This window comes from Cricetulus griseus, chromosome 2, assembly GCF_003668045.3.
Source record: "Cricetulus griseus strain 17A/GY chromosome 2, alternate assembly CriGri-PICRH-1.0, whole genome shotgun sequence".
Taxonomy (NCBI): Eukaryota; Metazoa; Chordata; class Mammalia; order Rodentia; family Cricetidae; genus Cricetulus; species Cricetulus griseus.
The window spans coordinates 321,758,137-321,773,237 of record NC_048595.1 but is presented as its reverse complement, the minus strand read 5'-3'; the positions used below and the strand labels follow the sequence as shown (position 1 = coordinate 321,773,237).

Sequence of the window (15,101 nt, the reverse complement as noted above, 5' to 3'; positions counted from 1 at the left end):
CTGTCCTCATTTTTACAGCCACACCTTAGAGCCAAGTGAGACATTTTTGGGCCTCTCCCACTTGTTCTAGTGTAATAGAAACAGTTCTGGACAGTTATTACCTAAGTTTGGACATAAAGCTTTGTGTGACGCTCGGCAACTCATTATGTTTAATGAACAGCTCTTCTTCACTCTGGTGCTGTATCTTCCCTCATTAGGTACAGTATACAATTAGCCAAGGGAGGTGATCTGTTGAAATGCTTGTTCAAGTTCACTGTTCACCCTGTTTTGTGCCAGAGGCACGTTCACAGTCCTGGATTACACTGGAATAGCAAGAAAGAGCTCTCCATGCAGGTAAAGCTTCGAGAGATCAGGAATGAGGCAAGCTATGGGAATGGGTGTGACAGGCACTTTCAATCCTTTCTCCAAAGGGCCAATTTTAACTTCCTCTGCAATATGCAGGGAAATTGGTCTTTCTTGGGGCACAGTGGCTTTGTTCAGAAAAGGAGCCATTCACCTGGAGTATTGTCTGCCTGGGAACCAGGCAATCACCCTCGTGAGATGAAGATTTATCTTGTACCTGGAATGTCTTAACAATCTTTCTATCATTTCATTACAAGGTTATGCTTCGCTCCCCCTGCCTCTTGACAGACAGCGTGGAGTTCTCTTGCCTCTGCCCATTTGATTTTCATTTATCCCCCCTACCACGTGCCTTGCAGAGGTAGGAGTTCGAATTGCTGGTGACAAGGATGTAGACTCAGAATCATTTAGACGCAGTTGGAGCAGGGCTGCACATATCTAGGAAGAGACCCAGAAGGCTGGTGGTTTGCTTCCTGCCAAACAGATTGTCTTCCCTTCTGAGTAAGGAGATGGGAAGTAACAGCACATAGTAGTTAACAGCACATAGCCACAGCAGTGTTCCCAATGCCCCTCGATTTAATCAGTCACCCCCAGTGTGTACTGTACCCCACAGGCTGGCAGCAGTTGTGGCTCTGGTCTGCTTCTCTAATTTGTCATTTTCATTCAGAAACTCCTTCTCAAGGTTTCCTTTATTTTCTTCTCCACTTTCTTGCTGCTTTCAGCATCCTTCGTGTCTGGAACAGCCTTACCCTCCTCGCCATGTCTGATTTTCTCCACTAAATCTGATAGACTAACTAGATGCGATCTACCATGCAATCCCAGCATGATCACCTCCACACCTTTCTTGTATCTGGGTCACAGTGAAATGCCTTTACAAACCCGGGTGACGGCACCCTCTCTCTCCATAGGTTTGAATCTGTCATAGCACGTGCCCCAAACAGAAAACAGATTTGAAGCCGCTCATGAAGGGAACGTGCATCCCCTTCACTCAGGTTGTGTTCTGGTTCTACCTAAATGGGCTGAGGGTCTCTTCTCCTCTGTTCCCTTCCTGAACTCTCCAGGAAGCTAGACTTGCTACTGCGTGGGAGTGCAGTGGGGGCTTGCAGGGCGGGGGGGGGGGCTGGTTTTCACCTCCAACTGGCTCTGCTTCCTAATGGCCGCCCAACCTTTAGCTTTATAGCTCCATCTGCAAAATGGGGATGGTAATGGCAGCATAGACCACACGGGTTGCTTATGGAGCTGAGATGGAATGATTTATGCAAAATATCTAGTATGGATGAGTTATGAGAATGATTAATTTTTAAAATTTTTACAGATGTTTTTTTTTATTTGTATTAGAAACAAGATTGTTTTACGTGTCAATCCCAGTTCCCTCTCCCTCCCCTCCTCCTCTACCGCCCGCCCCCAACTAAAACCCTACCTATCACATATCCTTTCTGCTCCCCAGGGAGGGTGAGGCCTTCCATAGGGGGCCATCAGAGTTTATCATATCCTTTGGGATAGGGCCTGGGCCCACCCCAGTATTTCTTGGCTCAGGGAGTATCCCTCTATGTGAAATGGGCTCCCAAAGTCCACACCTATGCTAGGGATAAGTACTGAACTACTACAGGAGGCTCTGTAGATTTCCGAGGTCTCCTCACTGAAACCCATGTTCATGGGGTCTGGATCAGTCCCATGCTGGTTTCCCAGCTATCAATCTGGGGACCAAGAGCTCCACGATGTTCAGGTCAGCTGTTTCTGTGGGTTTCCCCAGAGAATGATTAATTTTTATGTTGATCAAATACTACAAATGAGAAGACATCTCACTTCTGAGATGAAAATGCCTTTGCCTATTGTCCTCTGTTACACATAGTGTTCACTCACTATATATGGAACAAATCATGAATCAGTTCTCCTTTTACCTCCCTGGATTTTATTTTTGGCCATTGAAGCTTGTATTTTCCAATACCCTGGATCAGCTGGAACTGACTTTATACAGCTTAACTCCTGGGGGGGGGGGAATCTCCTTTCTTCAACAACACAAAAGATTTTTCATACCAGTAAAAAACTGTAATAATCATTATTGTTATGATATGAACAAATGCTTCCTGTGATGTTTGGTGAGGACTTGGGCTATAAGGTTTTAGAATACTCTCCTTTACCACAAATAACCATAAATAGTTGGTGTTAAGCACACAAAACAGTTCACATTCTTTCACATTAACAGACCCTCTCTTCACTGGATCAGTGTATTTGGCACAATGTATTTTTTGAGAGAATGTTTCCAACAGTGGAGGCAGCTGTTAGATAGTTCATATTTGTTCCTAATTACAAATAAAAATAACTCTTAAGATCCCCAGTATGTGGACTCATACCTGTAATCCCACCCTTAAGAAGCAGGAGGATCTGAACTTCAAGGTTATCTTTGGCTCCTTATTGAGGTTGGCCTGGGCTATGTGAGATTCCTATTTCAGAAAATTAAGCAATAACAGCAGCAAAATAATCTCTGAGGACACTACCCTGGGTCCTCATTTATAGGATTATGCTGTGGTGGTATCGTTCCATTTTCCTTGTAACTGCTTTGGATTTTAGGGAACTTAGCTTCCTTCTCATTTGTTTTGGATGTGTGGTGGTGGTGAGTGTGGCTATGGGTATTGCTTCCTGCCAGCCAGTTTGTCCTGTTCCTGCCACCCCTCCCCTTTATTCTTATTATCAATTTTTTGGGAAATTTTCTTTTACAAAATGAATGAATGAATGATAATCTATGTCCCTGTCACCCTATCTGACTCGGCACCTATTGAACCCTAGAAAGTCCTCTCTAGTCATTTGAAATATGTGAGCAGAGAGTGTGGTCAAGTGTCACAAGCCCTGTCAAAACTCTAGAGCAGTTTGATTTACGGTCAATATCCTGACCACATGCAGATCATTCTCTATAATCAGTGACCCTGATTTGATTAGAATTATTTAAATCAACTACTTTGCTCCAACAACTTAATTGTTCTGCAATTAAACATATGTATTTTTATTATGTCTGTGAAGCAACCTATTAGAAAAGAATTATTGAATAGGTATATCAGAAAGAGGCTTTAAACCCCTCTCTCAAAATTACAGCTGGAGCAAGTGTATGCTAAAGCTCTGAATGTCATTCCTAGGTTGATCAAGTCCATTGATTTGCCTGCTTAATTCGACCAAAATCCCTACCAATTTGATCACACATACAGTTTGACTGACAGCTCATGCATGGCACTGAATTCACCCAACAGTTTATTCAAAATTGTCATTATAACAATCACCTTCTTATGTTCACTCACACATTTAGCACATGTACTGTGTTCTAGGAACAGGTGTGTGTATTAAGGAACAAAACAGTTCCTGCCCTTGCTGAGTTCCATATAGTGCAGAAATAGACAGTGAGGACAAGAAAGTCAGGAATCCTCATAGGTTGTTCCTGGGACAAGTACTCTAAAAAGAAAAAAGGAAAGAGTTGAAAATATGGAACATTGAGTGTTTCGAGTCTCATTGGGGTACGACAGTCTTTGGCGGTGACATCTGAACCATGATGTCAGTGCTCCAGTATGGTCAGCACTCCACGTTGATCTGTCACCCACTTTCTTCTGGACCATAGCCTAAATAATTTAATTCCCAATCAGTTTATAAGAAATTGCTTCTAGGTTGGTATCTGCCATCTCTAGAGTTTTCATTTCTGCAGGTCTTTGTAAATTCTGAAATGTGCATATTTTCTGAAAGGCACAGAAAATATTTTATAATTCCACTGCTGAGCCACATGTATCTTCTGCAGGTTTTTTCTTTTATTTTCCCACAAAGTAATGGCTCTTGTAAACAACTCAAGCAAGTGATCAGACAAAAGTCTATTTAGAATGTAGAGATGAAACATCTTACCACGAATAAAGTGTCTTTCCCTCCCAAGTCCTATTTCTCAGTTAGCACTTCCATCAACTGCCCCCCAAACATTGCTCCAAAATAACAAAGGCCTTTGAAATCCTTGCAGTTGCAGCCACACATCACATCTGTTGTAAGCATTTGGTTTCCAATCAAAGGTTCCTTCCTCCTGTTCTGACATCAGCTACAGAAAGTATCTGAAGCAGCTGGGGTTTTTCCATAGCTTGCTTAGATGACCTGAGATGCTAATTGCATTTGGAAGTTTCTCCAAGGCAAATTCATGGTTTCACAGAAGAGTCACAACTGCTAATGAGTGTTCAGCTTGTCTAAGTGAAGAAGAAGGCACGTGTAGAAGAAGGCAGAGTATCCAAGGCCTAGGTTGCTGTTCAGAAATAATATTGCCTAGAATGTAAGTGTGTGTACCATTTCATTAAAACTTAAAAAACTTAGATGTCAAACAACATGACTATTTTCATTCTATGACTAAGGAAACAGACATAAAAACTTATTAACTACTCCAAGAACACAGAGTTAAAACCTGGCAGAATCAGTAAAAGAATATTGGATCTGTGGTTGAGCCAGCATATCACAGTAGAAATGTGTGTGGAAGCAGAGCCCCTAGGCTCCTCCTACAATCGTGTTTAAGAACATTTCCCAAATTCCCTAAGGACCTCCCTCTAGGTCCCCCCTCTGAAAGCCTGCAGCATCTCTCAATAGTGCCAGCCTAAGGATCATGCCCTCAAATGTAAGCCTTTAAAGTAATGCAATTTGTAGCCTACTTTCTCAGGCTGTTCCTGACACTGCTCATTAGTACAAATCAACGAGGGCCTCGGAAGTTGCATGTATTGAAGTCAAGCATACTGCAAGGGTTTGGCATCATAGGTGATTTATGTCTGGGCACCTCTTCTGATTGGTTGGTGGCCCATTCTGGTAGGAAGATGCTAAAAATTTGCTTTTATGGCAGCTTTCCCATTTCCCTCATCTCTAAACTCTGTGTCCTGTATCTCTCTTCCTTAGGAACCAGGAAGGTGGGGTATTTGTCTTTCAGTTGTAGCAGAAATATAACATCTGGAATCATTCTTGAGTCTTTAAATTAGCTATTTCAACCTAATCATTAAAAAAAATAAGGAAAGTCAAACTTATAAAACAAGAAGTAGTCCCCAGACTTACTAGATTTAGTCCCTGTTCTAGAACCCAAGTTTTCTGGCCACTAATGCCCCTTCTCACCTTATTCCTCCTCTCAACTCCTTCCAAGAGCTGAGGTCCCAGAGAAGCTCAGGAGCAGATAGTAATGTTGGGGAGAGGGCAGTTGAGGGGCCAGTAGGAAAAGGCAAATACATTTTTATCCAAATAGTATCCCATTAAAATATCATGAGAAATTGCCAAAATGACTAATTTTGTGATATTGGTCACCTACCTGATTCGATTAATCTTCCATCTCTTGTTCCCTATATTACCTCATTTCTGGATCAATATGTAATTTTAATGTAATATGTATGCTCCCTAGTGGTCCAACCTCATCTCATTTGTCTCTCAAAGCGTTAATTCAGCTACATTTTGAGGGCTTTCAGCTGATACTGTTTTATTTACAAGACACATTAGTGATTAATGTGTATTTTTCAGGCTCCTCTTTTTTTTTTTTGCACAAGATTTGACCCTTATTTTAAACTGTTATTGTCTCAGTGACCCAAAGCCAATAAAGCTTATGAACATGAACACACCCCAGCATGCACACACACACACACACACACACACACACACACACACACACACACACACACATCTCTTCCTCCAGCATTCCTATCTATATCTTGGGTATTGCCAATGCCATGAGTGAAGCTGGCATCCCAAACACTGTTTCCCCTGTCACTTTCTAATATCTGTCAGTCTTATGGGTCTTACCACTGAAATTCTTCATCTAGCCTCTCCTTATCCATACATTAATGCAGACTAAGACTATACTTTCAGGGATCATTTCTATAGTTCGTTACATTAACGCAGACTTCCTTGCTGACCTCTTGTATTTAAAACAATGATGAATTGAAGTCTAGAATGCACAAAGAAAACCAAGCATGTCATGAGTATACAACCAAACACACCTCTGTGACTGACATGCAAATGAGAAACACTGCTGCCTAACCTTTGTGGAGCTTAGCCTCCTCAGTGACTGGTGACTGGCATTTCACTAATGATGCTTAGAGACTTGAAGACCCCAATCCCCTTTGAAATCCTCGTATCAGTTTAGCATGTGAAGCCATCACCAGTCACAAATGGCTAAGTGTGTGGATGACTTAAGATTACAGCTTAGCAAATGTGAGGAGAAAGAACATGTGCACTGGGGACTTGAGAGATGACAATTTGCCTAAGCGATGGATGGAGGGTCCCGAGAGATGAGGCTGAAGGTGCTGAGGTCTAGCTCTTGCGTTGACTAAGTAACCTGATAAGGTCCCATTTCCCCCAAAAGGATCCTGTGACTAGTTAAAACCCTGAAGGAGTCAGAAGTGATAAGGACAAAATGAAACCTGCTTAAGGTAAATCTCATGGGCCTTTGGAGTCAGAGTAGTAAGAGCAAAACATCAAACATATATTTGTGAATGCACTTAATCCACGTTATACAAAAGTAATTGTGTGCTTCACAGTAGGTCACAGTGCATGGTTCTGTGCTCTGACTGCCTTTGAATGAGACCTGCAATAGCACATTCCCATGCAATGCCCATAGAAACGGTGGCTCACACACAGAGTTCCTTTCTGCCAGTTCACCCTTCCTCCTCTACAGGGTCTTGTCTCTAGATTCTGAATTTTAATTTTTTCTCCAGGTATGTCTCTGTCTTTGATCAAAATCCTACCAGTTTAAACAACTATTTTCTTAGAAAAGCTCTCTCTGGCTTTCTTTATAGCCATCTAAGAACTTTCAGACTTACTTGGACTGTTGGAAAATAGGTTAACATCTCAGGCCAGCTATTTGGAAAAGGCTCCTTCCAAGGCTGCCTAGATTGTAGACAAGAATTATTACATGGCATGAAGTTAAGCCAGAATAAATTTTTAGGCTCAATTGAATAGTAAGAATAGATTTTCCAAATGCATTTGAGTTGCTTCCAACTCTATCAGATTCCATTCAATTGCCCTTGAAGATATCAACAGGCGACCCAATTTGACCTGATTTCTTCAGGAACAATTGGAGTGCTGGTGAGTAACGCAGCGGACTCTGACTCTCACCTTCTCAGACAGGGTTCAATGGTGTGAAAAAAAAAAAAAGAACATGAACTTGAAAAGCATGCAGTGGATGTCAGCTAAAAAGTCACCAGATGGCTTTTGCCCTACTTCTTTTGTTTTCAGAGGTTTGTTGTTTTTTCTTTCATCCTTCTCTAAGATGTTATATCTCTATCGCAGTTTCTCCTCCCCCCACTCTTCCCAGTTCTCTCCTCCACATCCCCTCTACCCTAGTCCACTCCTCCTGCCTCCTCCTCCAAAAGAAGGGGCCTCCCAGGGACCGCAGGCATAACTAGGCACAAATCCTCATATCAAGGCTGGACAAGGCAACCCAGTAGGAGGAAAACGGTCCCAAGAGCAGGCATGAGAGTCAGAGACACTTCCTCTCCCATTGTTAGATTCTGTGATTGTTGCTTCAGTCTCTGATCCCCTAGGAGCTCTGCTAAGTTGATTCTGTGGACTGTGTTCTCCTGGAGTCCTCCATCCCTCTGGCTCCTGTAATCGCCCCCTCCCCTCTTCTGTGGGGTTGCTCTGGCTCCACCTAGTGTTTTGAAAGATGTTCTTATGTAACACAAGCTGGCCTCCAATTCAGTGGGGAGCCAAGGGTAACTCTGAACTATGGATCCATCATTAAGCCACTTTTTACCACGTATATTCTGTTGTTATTTCAGAGACTGTGCTGGGTTTTAAGGCTATAGAAGCTAGATACAAACCCGTAGTCTTTTACCTCCCTCGTACAACCCTCCTCACTCTGGTTTCTACTGATTTGGGGACTGGAGTACCTATCTTCTGTGCTGAATTCATACGATCTGGAAGCGTTTGTTCAAGAGTTAAAGGTGGAACTTGTGGTTCTGGTTTAAGCCAATCAATCCCCGAATCATAGTCCCATGACCACAATGATTGGTTGAAGAGACATCAAGTGGCTTATCCTTCTCCAATCAGAATGAATCTCAGATTCCTGCTCCTGCCTTCCGAATTGTGCACCCTGAGGGGCCACATTGTTTCATTCATCTACCTGAAAGACTAGGATCTAATGTACACTGAACCACTGAAGAGAACTGAGGTCTCTCAGGTGTTAGTGCAGGCCTTAAGACTTCAGTGTAGCAGGAGGCTCAGCTAAGCGCGCATGAAAAACAACTACAGTGAATTATTCAAGCCCAGATTCTAATCGTTGCTGAAGTTAGCCCAGTACTACCGCACCCCCCCAACTTTTTTTTTTTTTTTTTAGTTCAGAATAAAATGTTCAGTGGGCCGAAACAGAAAAAACGCTGGCCTGAACCTATCTTCCGTTGCTAAAGTTTAGTATCAAGATAAGTGAGACTAAGAGAGAACCGAAGGAACAAAGGAATATGTCAGTGTTTGTGGGGCTAAGATCTGTGTAATCTTTCCTCTCTTTGCCCTTTAATTTCTAGGATTTTGACCCCACTGGGCAAAAGTAAAAGAAAAAGGCAGCTTCCTAATGCAGCCCCTGAGTTTTCAGTTAGTTCACTTCTGGTGTACCTCTCCTGCCAAACCAGGAACACACAACCCAGAAGGAAGCCGGGAGGATATAAGATGCACAGATGTAGCCAGCAACTGGGGTCACAATGGGAAGTTACGGGATGGATCCAGAAAATCCTAGTATGATCCAGATGATTGAATTTTTTCACAGAGGCCAGAGTTCTGGGAAGAACAGTGTGAACTAGAAGAGCAGCAAGCATGCTGACTAGAAGCAGCCTGTTGCCTGCTTGCAGATACTGACTCTAAGATGTCATGTGAGAGCCATACACACAAAACGCCTCTTCATGTGATATCATTGCAGGAATTTTGGCATTTTAGTTAACAGAAAATGAGCTACCCAATAGCACAGTATGCATGTTCTTGAGATAGGGTCTCCTGTAGCCCAGGATGGCCTTGAACTCCTTGTGCTGTAGTTAAGGATGACATTGAATTCCTGATCCTCCTGCCTTTCTACCTATCAAGGATAGGGGTTACAGGCATGCACCACCATGCCTGATTTATATAGTACTGATGATCAAGCCTAGGGCCTCATGTGTGTTAGGCAAGCAGTCCACTAACTAAACTACAACCTTATTCCAGGCTGGCCTCAAGCTCACCATCCATCTGCCTCATCCTCTTCAATATTTGCCTACTGGAGTGAATCACCACACCCAGTCCCAAAACAACCTTAAAGGAAGCTTGATTATCAGGAGTTTGGTCATATAGCTTCAAATGCTGCTAGATCTTTGACATGATGACAAGCACTGCTGTGTGTGTGTGTGTGTGTGTGTGTGTGTGTGTGTGTGTGTGTGTGATATTGTCATCATATCATCTTGACCCTATGAAAATGGCAGGAAATGTGTCCTTGGCATTCGATGTCTGTTACGTCCTCCCCTTCTTCAGAGAGTGGAAAGCTCAGAGTGCTTACTGAACTCTCTTGCAGCTAAATTTCCTGTTGAGAGTTAGGTTTCTCAAACTGGATGCACCAAAAGAGGTTTGAAAAGTATTGTTTCTGCAGGGTTTTTTTTTTTTCAGGCAAACACACTTGTGAACACATGATTTTTTTTTTTTTCTGCAAGACGATTGTAGTGACTAGTCTCTGGCTTCATGGGTATCAAGAGGTGGGCCATGGAGCCATATCCTCTTACCAAGTTATATCTAGCAGGTATGGATGTGATGTCAGAGCCTGTAGCTGCAGCAGTAATCATGTCTTCCTCCTTCCCTGAGTCACTGCCAGGACTCTTGAGAAGCCCACACCTCCAGTGGAACCAAAGGAATCTCTGCTTTCCTGACAGTTTCCCCTGAGGCTGCTTCTGCCGAGTTCTTTAACCCAGCCCACTGCCTTACTGCAGCTCCCTCAACAGTTAGCCAGCACACTTTTAACTCTGGTCTTCTTGTTTTCTGCCACTGAACTCTGACTGAGGCAATTACCATGACCAGAAAGTGCCTGTGAAGAAAACTTGGAGCTTTGACTACTAAATAAAAGAAAATAGAACTCCCTTTTCTTCCCTCATGAAGTTCATACTTCATGACAAAGACTATGTAGATATAAATCAATTGATGGCTAGGAAAGGTGAACCGCATATTGATCAAGGAAGCAGAGGATGGTGGGAATGGGGAGAGAATACAGAAGTGACTCATCTTGGTTACCAAACTTCAAGGAATGAAGATTTTGTTTTTGTTTTTGTTGATGTTTTGTTATCTTTTTTTTTTTACCGTATAGTAAAATACAAAGATCAACTCAAAACATACCAGAGACATAAATATAAGATTAAAACAATGTAGGTCTTAGAGGAGAACATAAGGGAAATATTCACACCATGGATTTGACAATCTTGTTATTTTTTAAAGATTTGTTTTATGTTACAATTGTGTATGCACATGAGTGCAGGTGTCTATGAGGGTGTCAGATCTCCTGGAGCTGGAGTTACAACCTGCCTGCCCTTGCAAGAGTAATACATGCTCTTTACAACTAATATTTCTGGTCCTGGAAATTTCTTGATACGATACATAAAGTACTGGCAGCAAAAGAAAACATAGATTAGCTGGACTTGGTCAAAATTAAAATCTTGTACATCAAAAGACACTATCAAGACAGTGAAACAATAACTCACAGAATGGGAAAAATTCTTTAAATAATGTAGGGGGTATGGGAGTATTATGAAGAACTACAGCCAGACAACCAGATTTTAAAAATGAGCACATAACCTGAGTAATTCCCCAAAGAAGATGTATTCATCTGGATGACAAACAAACATACAGTCAATATTCAACATCCCTAGTTAGGGAAATACAAATTTGGCCATAATGAGATACTAGTGTATAGTCATTATGATGGCTAAAAAGAAACATAGCCAATAATGATTGTTGGCAAGGATGAGCAATTTAAACACATGGGTACTATTGGTAGGGATGTTTACTAGTGCAGCCCCTTTAAATGATATGGTATTTACTGAAAAATAGAAATTGCTGTATAAATCAGCAACTCCACCCCTAGGTATATACCCAAAGGAAATGACAGTAAGACTTAGCCATTTGTAGATAAACAAAATATAGACAAATAATGAAGTCATTTCATAGCTAATGTTGGGAGTAAATTCTCACACGTACCACAGTCTGGTGAACCTTAGAGAGTGCTAAGCAGAACAAAAACCCCCACAAATGGATAAGCATTGTAAGGAGCTGTGTGGAGAAGCCAAACATAGAAGCAGACAGGTTTCAGGCAGTGAAACTGGTTCATCTTATGGTAATGTCTGTTTTTAATTTCGGGGGGGGGGGGTTTGGGGGGTGGGGGGAGGCAATGCCATAGTGTTTCCCACAGGGTTGCAATGTTTTTGAGTCAGGTTCTCATGACAGTCAAATTAATAGGAGCAAAAAGTAGAATACTGATTGCCAGGGTGGGGAGAAAGTAGTGTAATATGAGATGTGCTGGTAAATAGTTCTGTGCTGCTTAAACTCCCTGAGAAGTTTAAGAACTCTGCAAGCCACTCATATCTAAGTGTGTCTGTCTCTCTCAGAGTGTCTTCCAAGGTCACTTGTCTAGGCACAGGCAGGTTCTCTGACCTTGTAACAAGATGAAAGGAAAAGAACAAAACAGCCAGAGAGTAAAAACACCATGCCCCTGAAAACAGCTAGAGGGAGAAGCCATTTCCAACAGATGTTACTATTATTTATCCTGTGGCATAAAAAAATATCTGCAGCGAAAACAGAAACTGGGAGCCTATTGATGGTAAAAACTCAATGCTCTGCCTGGAAGTCCCACAGTCGGAAACTCCAGCATCTTTGTTTCCACATGACTTTCCCCGTCATTTCTGCTGATTTAAGAGTCCTGGATGATAATGTTACTTTTGCTTGTTCTCTCAGTCAGGTTACTCCAGTTGTCTCTGCTGGAATAGCGCAAACTCCTGATTTGATCACGTTTTACTCTCTACCTGCTATTTGCTCTTTGTTCTTTTACTTTTGCTTACTATACAGTTAATAAACTCACTCATTTGAAACTGAGAGTATGGGTGTAATAGGTTGTTCTCCATATTCAATGTGTGTGTGTGGGGTGTTATAGTTAAGCAGGCACAGGGTTTCAATTGCAGAAGTTCTGGGTGTAGTTGGTGGCTGTAGTTATATAACCACGGAAGTGTATTGAATGCTGTGTGACTGTATACCTAATGGTAAAAATGGTCATTTTTATGTTACATACAATTTTATCATGGATTGAAAAAAAGGATCTAAGAGATGGAGTTTCACCAGGAAACATTGAAGGAGGCCTATGCATCTGTAGGATGTAAAGAAAGGAAGAGTTAAGAGACAGAAAACAGAAATATAGCTGTGATAGTCCCAGGGAACTTGAAGAATAGATTCGTTATTTGTGACTCACCCCCATGCACTTTCACAAGAATAATACACATATACTTCATGTAGCATACTTTTTTTTAATGAGAAGTTATGATGCATCTATCCAATATGGATGTTGTATGTTCCAGTCAAGGCAGAATTTCATGACCCTACGCGTCCATATTCAATCTTAGACTCAATTCCTTGGCAGGATGTAGTTATGCATTTATAATCTTAGATAATGATGCCATTTGAGCACCAGCATGGTGTAATTGTTTGGGTTATAAACGTTAGCTTGTAATGGGCATACCTTGAACTTTTATTGCTCTGCTCTTCTCTGTGACATCATAGTAAAAATCTGATTCAATTATGGCAGAGAATCTGTTAGGAAGAAATGCCAATGATGTTTTTAAAAGGAGCCATGAGCTCAGGAATTCTTTGATTGCAAAGTAATTAATTCCAAGGGGAACCTCTCTGAGAGGAGATAGCTTATTTGGTCATGAGAGCTTTCACAGTCATGAAGAAGAAAGGGAAGCAAATTCTTTTATTAAATTGGCATTGCATCAGGAAAAAGAGCTAAAATATGATTGATTGCAAATATAATGTGGGTGAAGGGAGCATCTGGTTGAGGCATAAATAACGCAGGCTCTTCAACATATGGTGCCAATTTGTGTTTATGCCTCTGTGGTCCACCTTTTCAAACTGAGATGTCTTTTGCAAGATGGGCTGCTTCCATTTGTGTGAAACACACAACACTGGGGAGAGGGAGGGTCTTTCTGACCCTTTGAGAAGGAACTTGTAGTGTGTGTGTGTGTGTGTGTGTGTGTGTGTGTGTGTGTGTGTGTGTGTGTCTGCAGTTTATTTACAGGTACAGCTGCAAACACTAGAATGAAAGAGTGCTAAGTCCAGTGGGCTGGACTGGACGTTGGACCCCAAGTGTCCAGGCAGAAGCTCTTCAGAGGGTTAAACCTCTCTGTTTCTAATGTAAAACTGAATAACTGGCTTCTCAAAGCACAAAGGATGGGATTTTGTTTTAGGTCTTCGACCCTGAACCAAAAGGGATTTGACTGTGTTTAACTTGAAAAAAACCATGGAGGACAAGACAGCCTTGTTCCAGTTGGCTGCAACAAATGAATCTTCCTTCTACCTTTAAAAACAAAACAAAACAAAACAAAAACACATAGTTGTGGTGGTGTCTCCCTTCCCTGTGGCATTCCTGTGTTTAGGAATCCTTAGCCCCCATCGCCATCACACAATGCTTGGCCACTGGCCCCTGTCAGCTTATACAAGAAACCAGGGAAAAATACATTTGTAGGGAGTAATATAGTTGTCCCCTATATGACACCAAGATGACAGAGAACAACGTTTCTTTGGATTTAATGTCTGCCCCTCTCTTTAGAACACAGAACTTTGATCCTTATATCCCCCAGTTTTCTGAGGAAATTAGCCAGTGGCATGAGCTGCAATGCTTCCCTCTGCCTGGTGCTGACAGTCAGTCGGTGCCTCAGCCCACAGCTGGCTGTGCATAATTTCCAGGTTACATCCTTGCTAAGCTTTCTTTCCAGCAGTGCTCCTTTACTTGTACAAGAGTCTCCCATGAATGCCAAGTGTCCAGGGTTGAATGTAAATCTTTACAGACACTACAGTGTTCTGTGGGGGGGAGGGTCATTTCTACTGTTTAAGAGGAACAATTGCCTCTTCATTTTTAAGTTCCATTGCTGACATATCCGGGTGTTTCTGATGGTAGAATGCCAAGTCTGGTCTCTGCGTTGGAGTCTTCATGTTATGTTCTGATCCAAGGGAACACAGACAACTGATTTGGTAGACATGTCCTCCCTTAGAAGTGACTTAAGTCAGTGTGTTTCAGGAGGGCATGGCATAGCATATTTAATTCTTCTAGGTTTTTTTCATATTTGAAAACCTCATTTTATTGTCTAATGGATTTCAAAATAGTTATTTCCAGCTAGCTTTTAAAATTATGAAGTTCATTCCACATTAAGTACCTTCTATATTTTTGGTTGTGAACCTATCCTTTAAATGGTTGAGTCATCTCTCCAGCCCTGAAGGTAATTTCTAAAGGGTCATATGTCTATGAAAATCCAACAACTGAATAATAAATGAAAATATAAGCTTGGATCAGTAAGAATTCCCTGATTCAGGAATATACCCAATGAAATACAAATGGACAATGCTTCTAAATCTATTTTCTAATATAATGGCCGCTTCTTCCCCAAGAATCTTCCCAAAGAGCCCAACCTGTTAGACTGGAATAGAGATAATTGAGAGGAGTACTTTTTTTGGACCTGGAGTAACCTACCAGGGATCCATGACATTGTAACATCACCATTGCAACCATGTGGCTGTGG

The 15,101-nt window shown here is 41.8% G+C and overlaps 2 pseudogenes; both read left to right on the top strand.

The window, feature by feature from the left end:
- Positions 1–15,101, top strand: part of LOC100752111 — a 131,451-nt pseudogene that overhangs the window by 75,629 nt on the left and 40,721 nt on the right.
- LOC113834199 lies at positions 6,171–6,262 on the top strand (annotated as a pseudogene).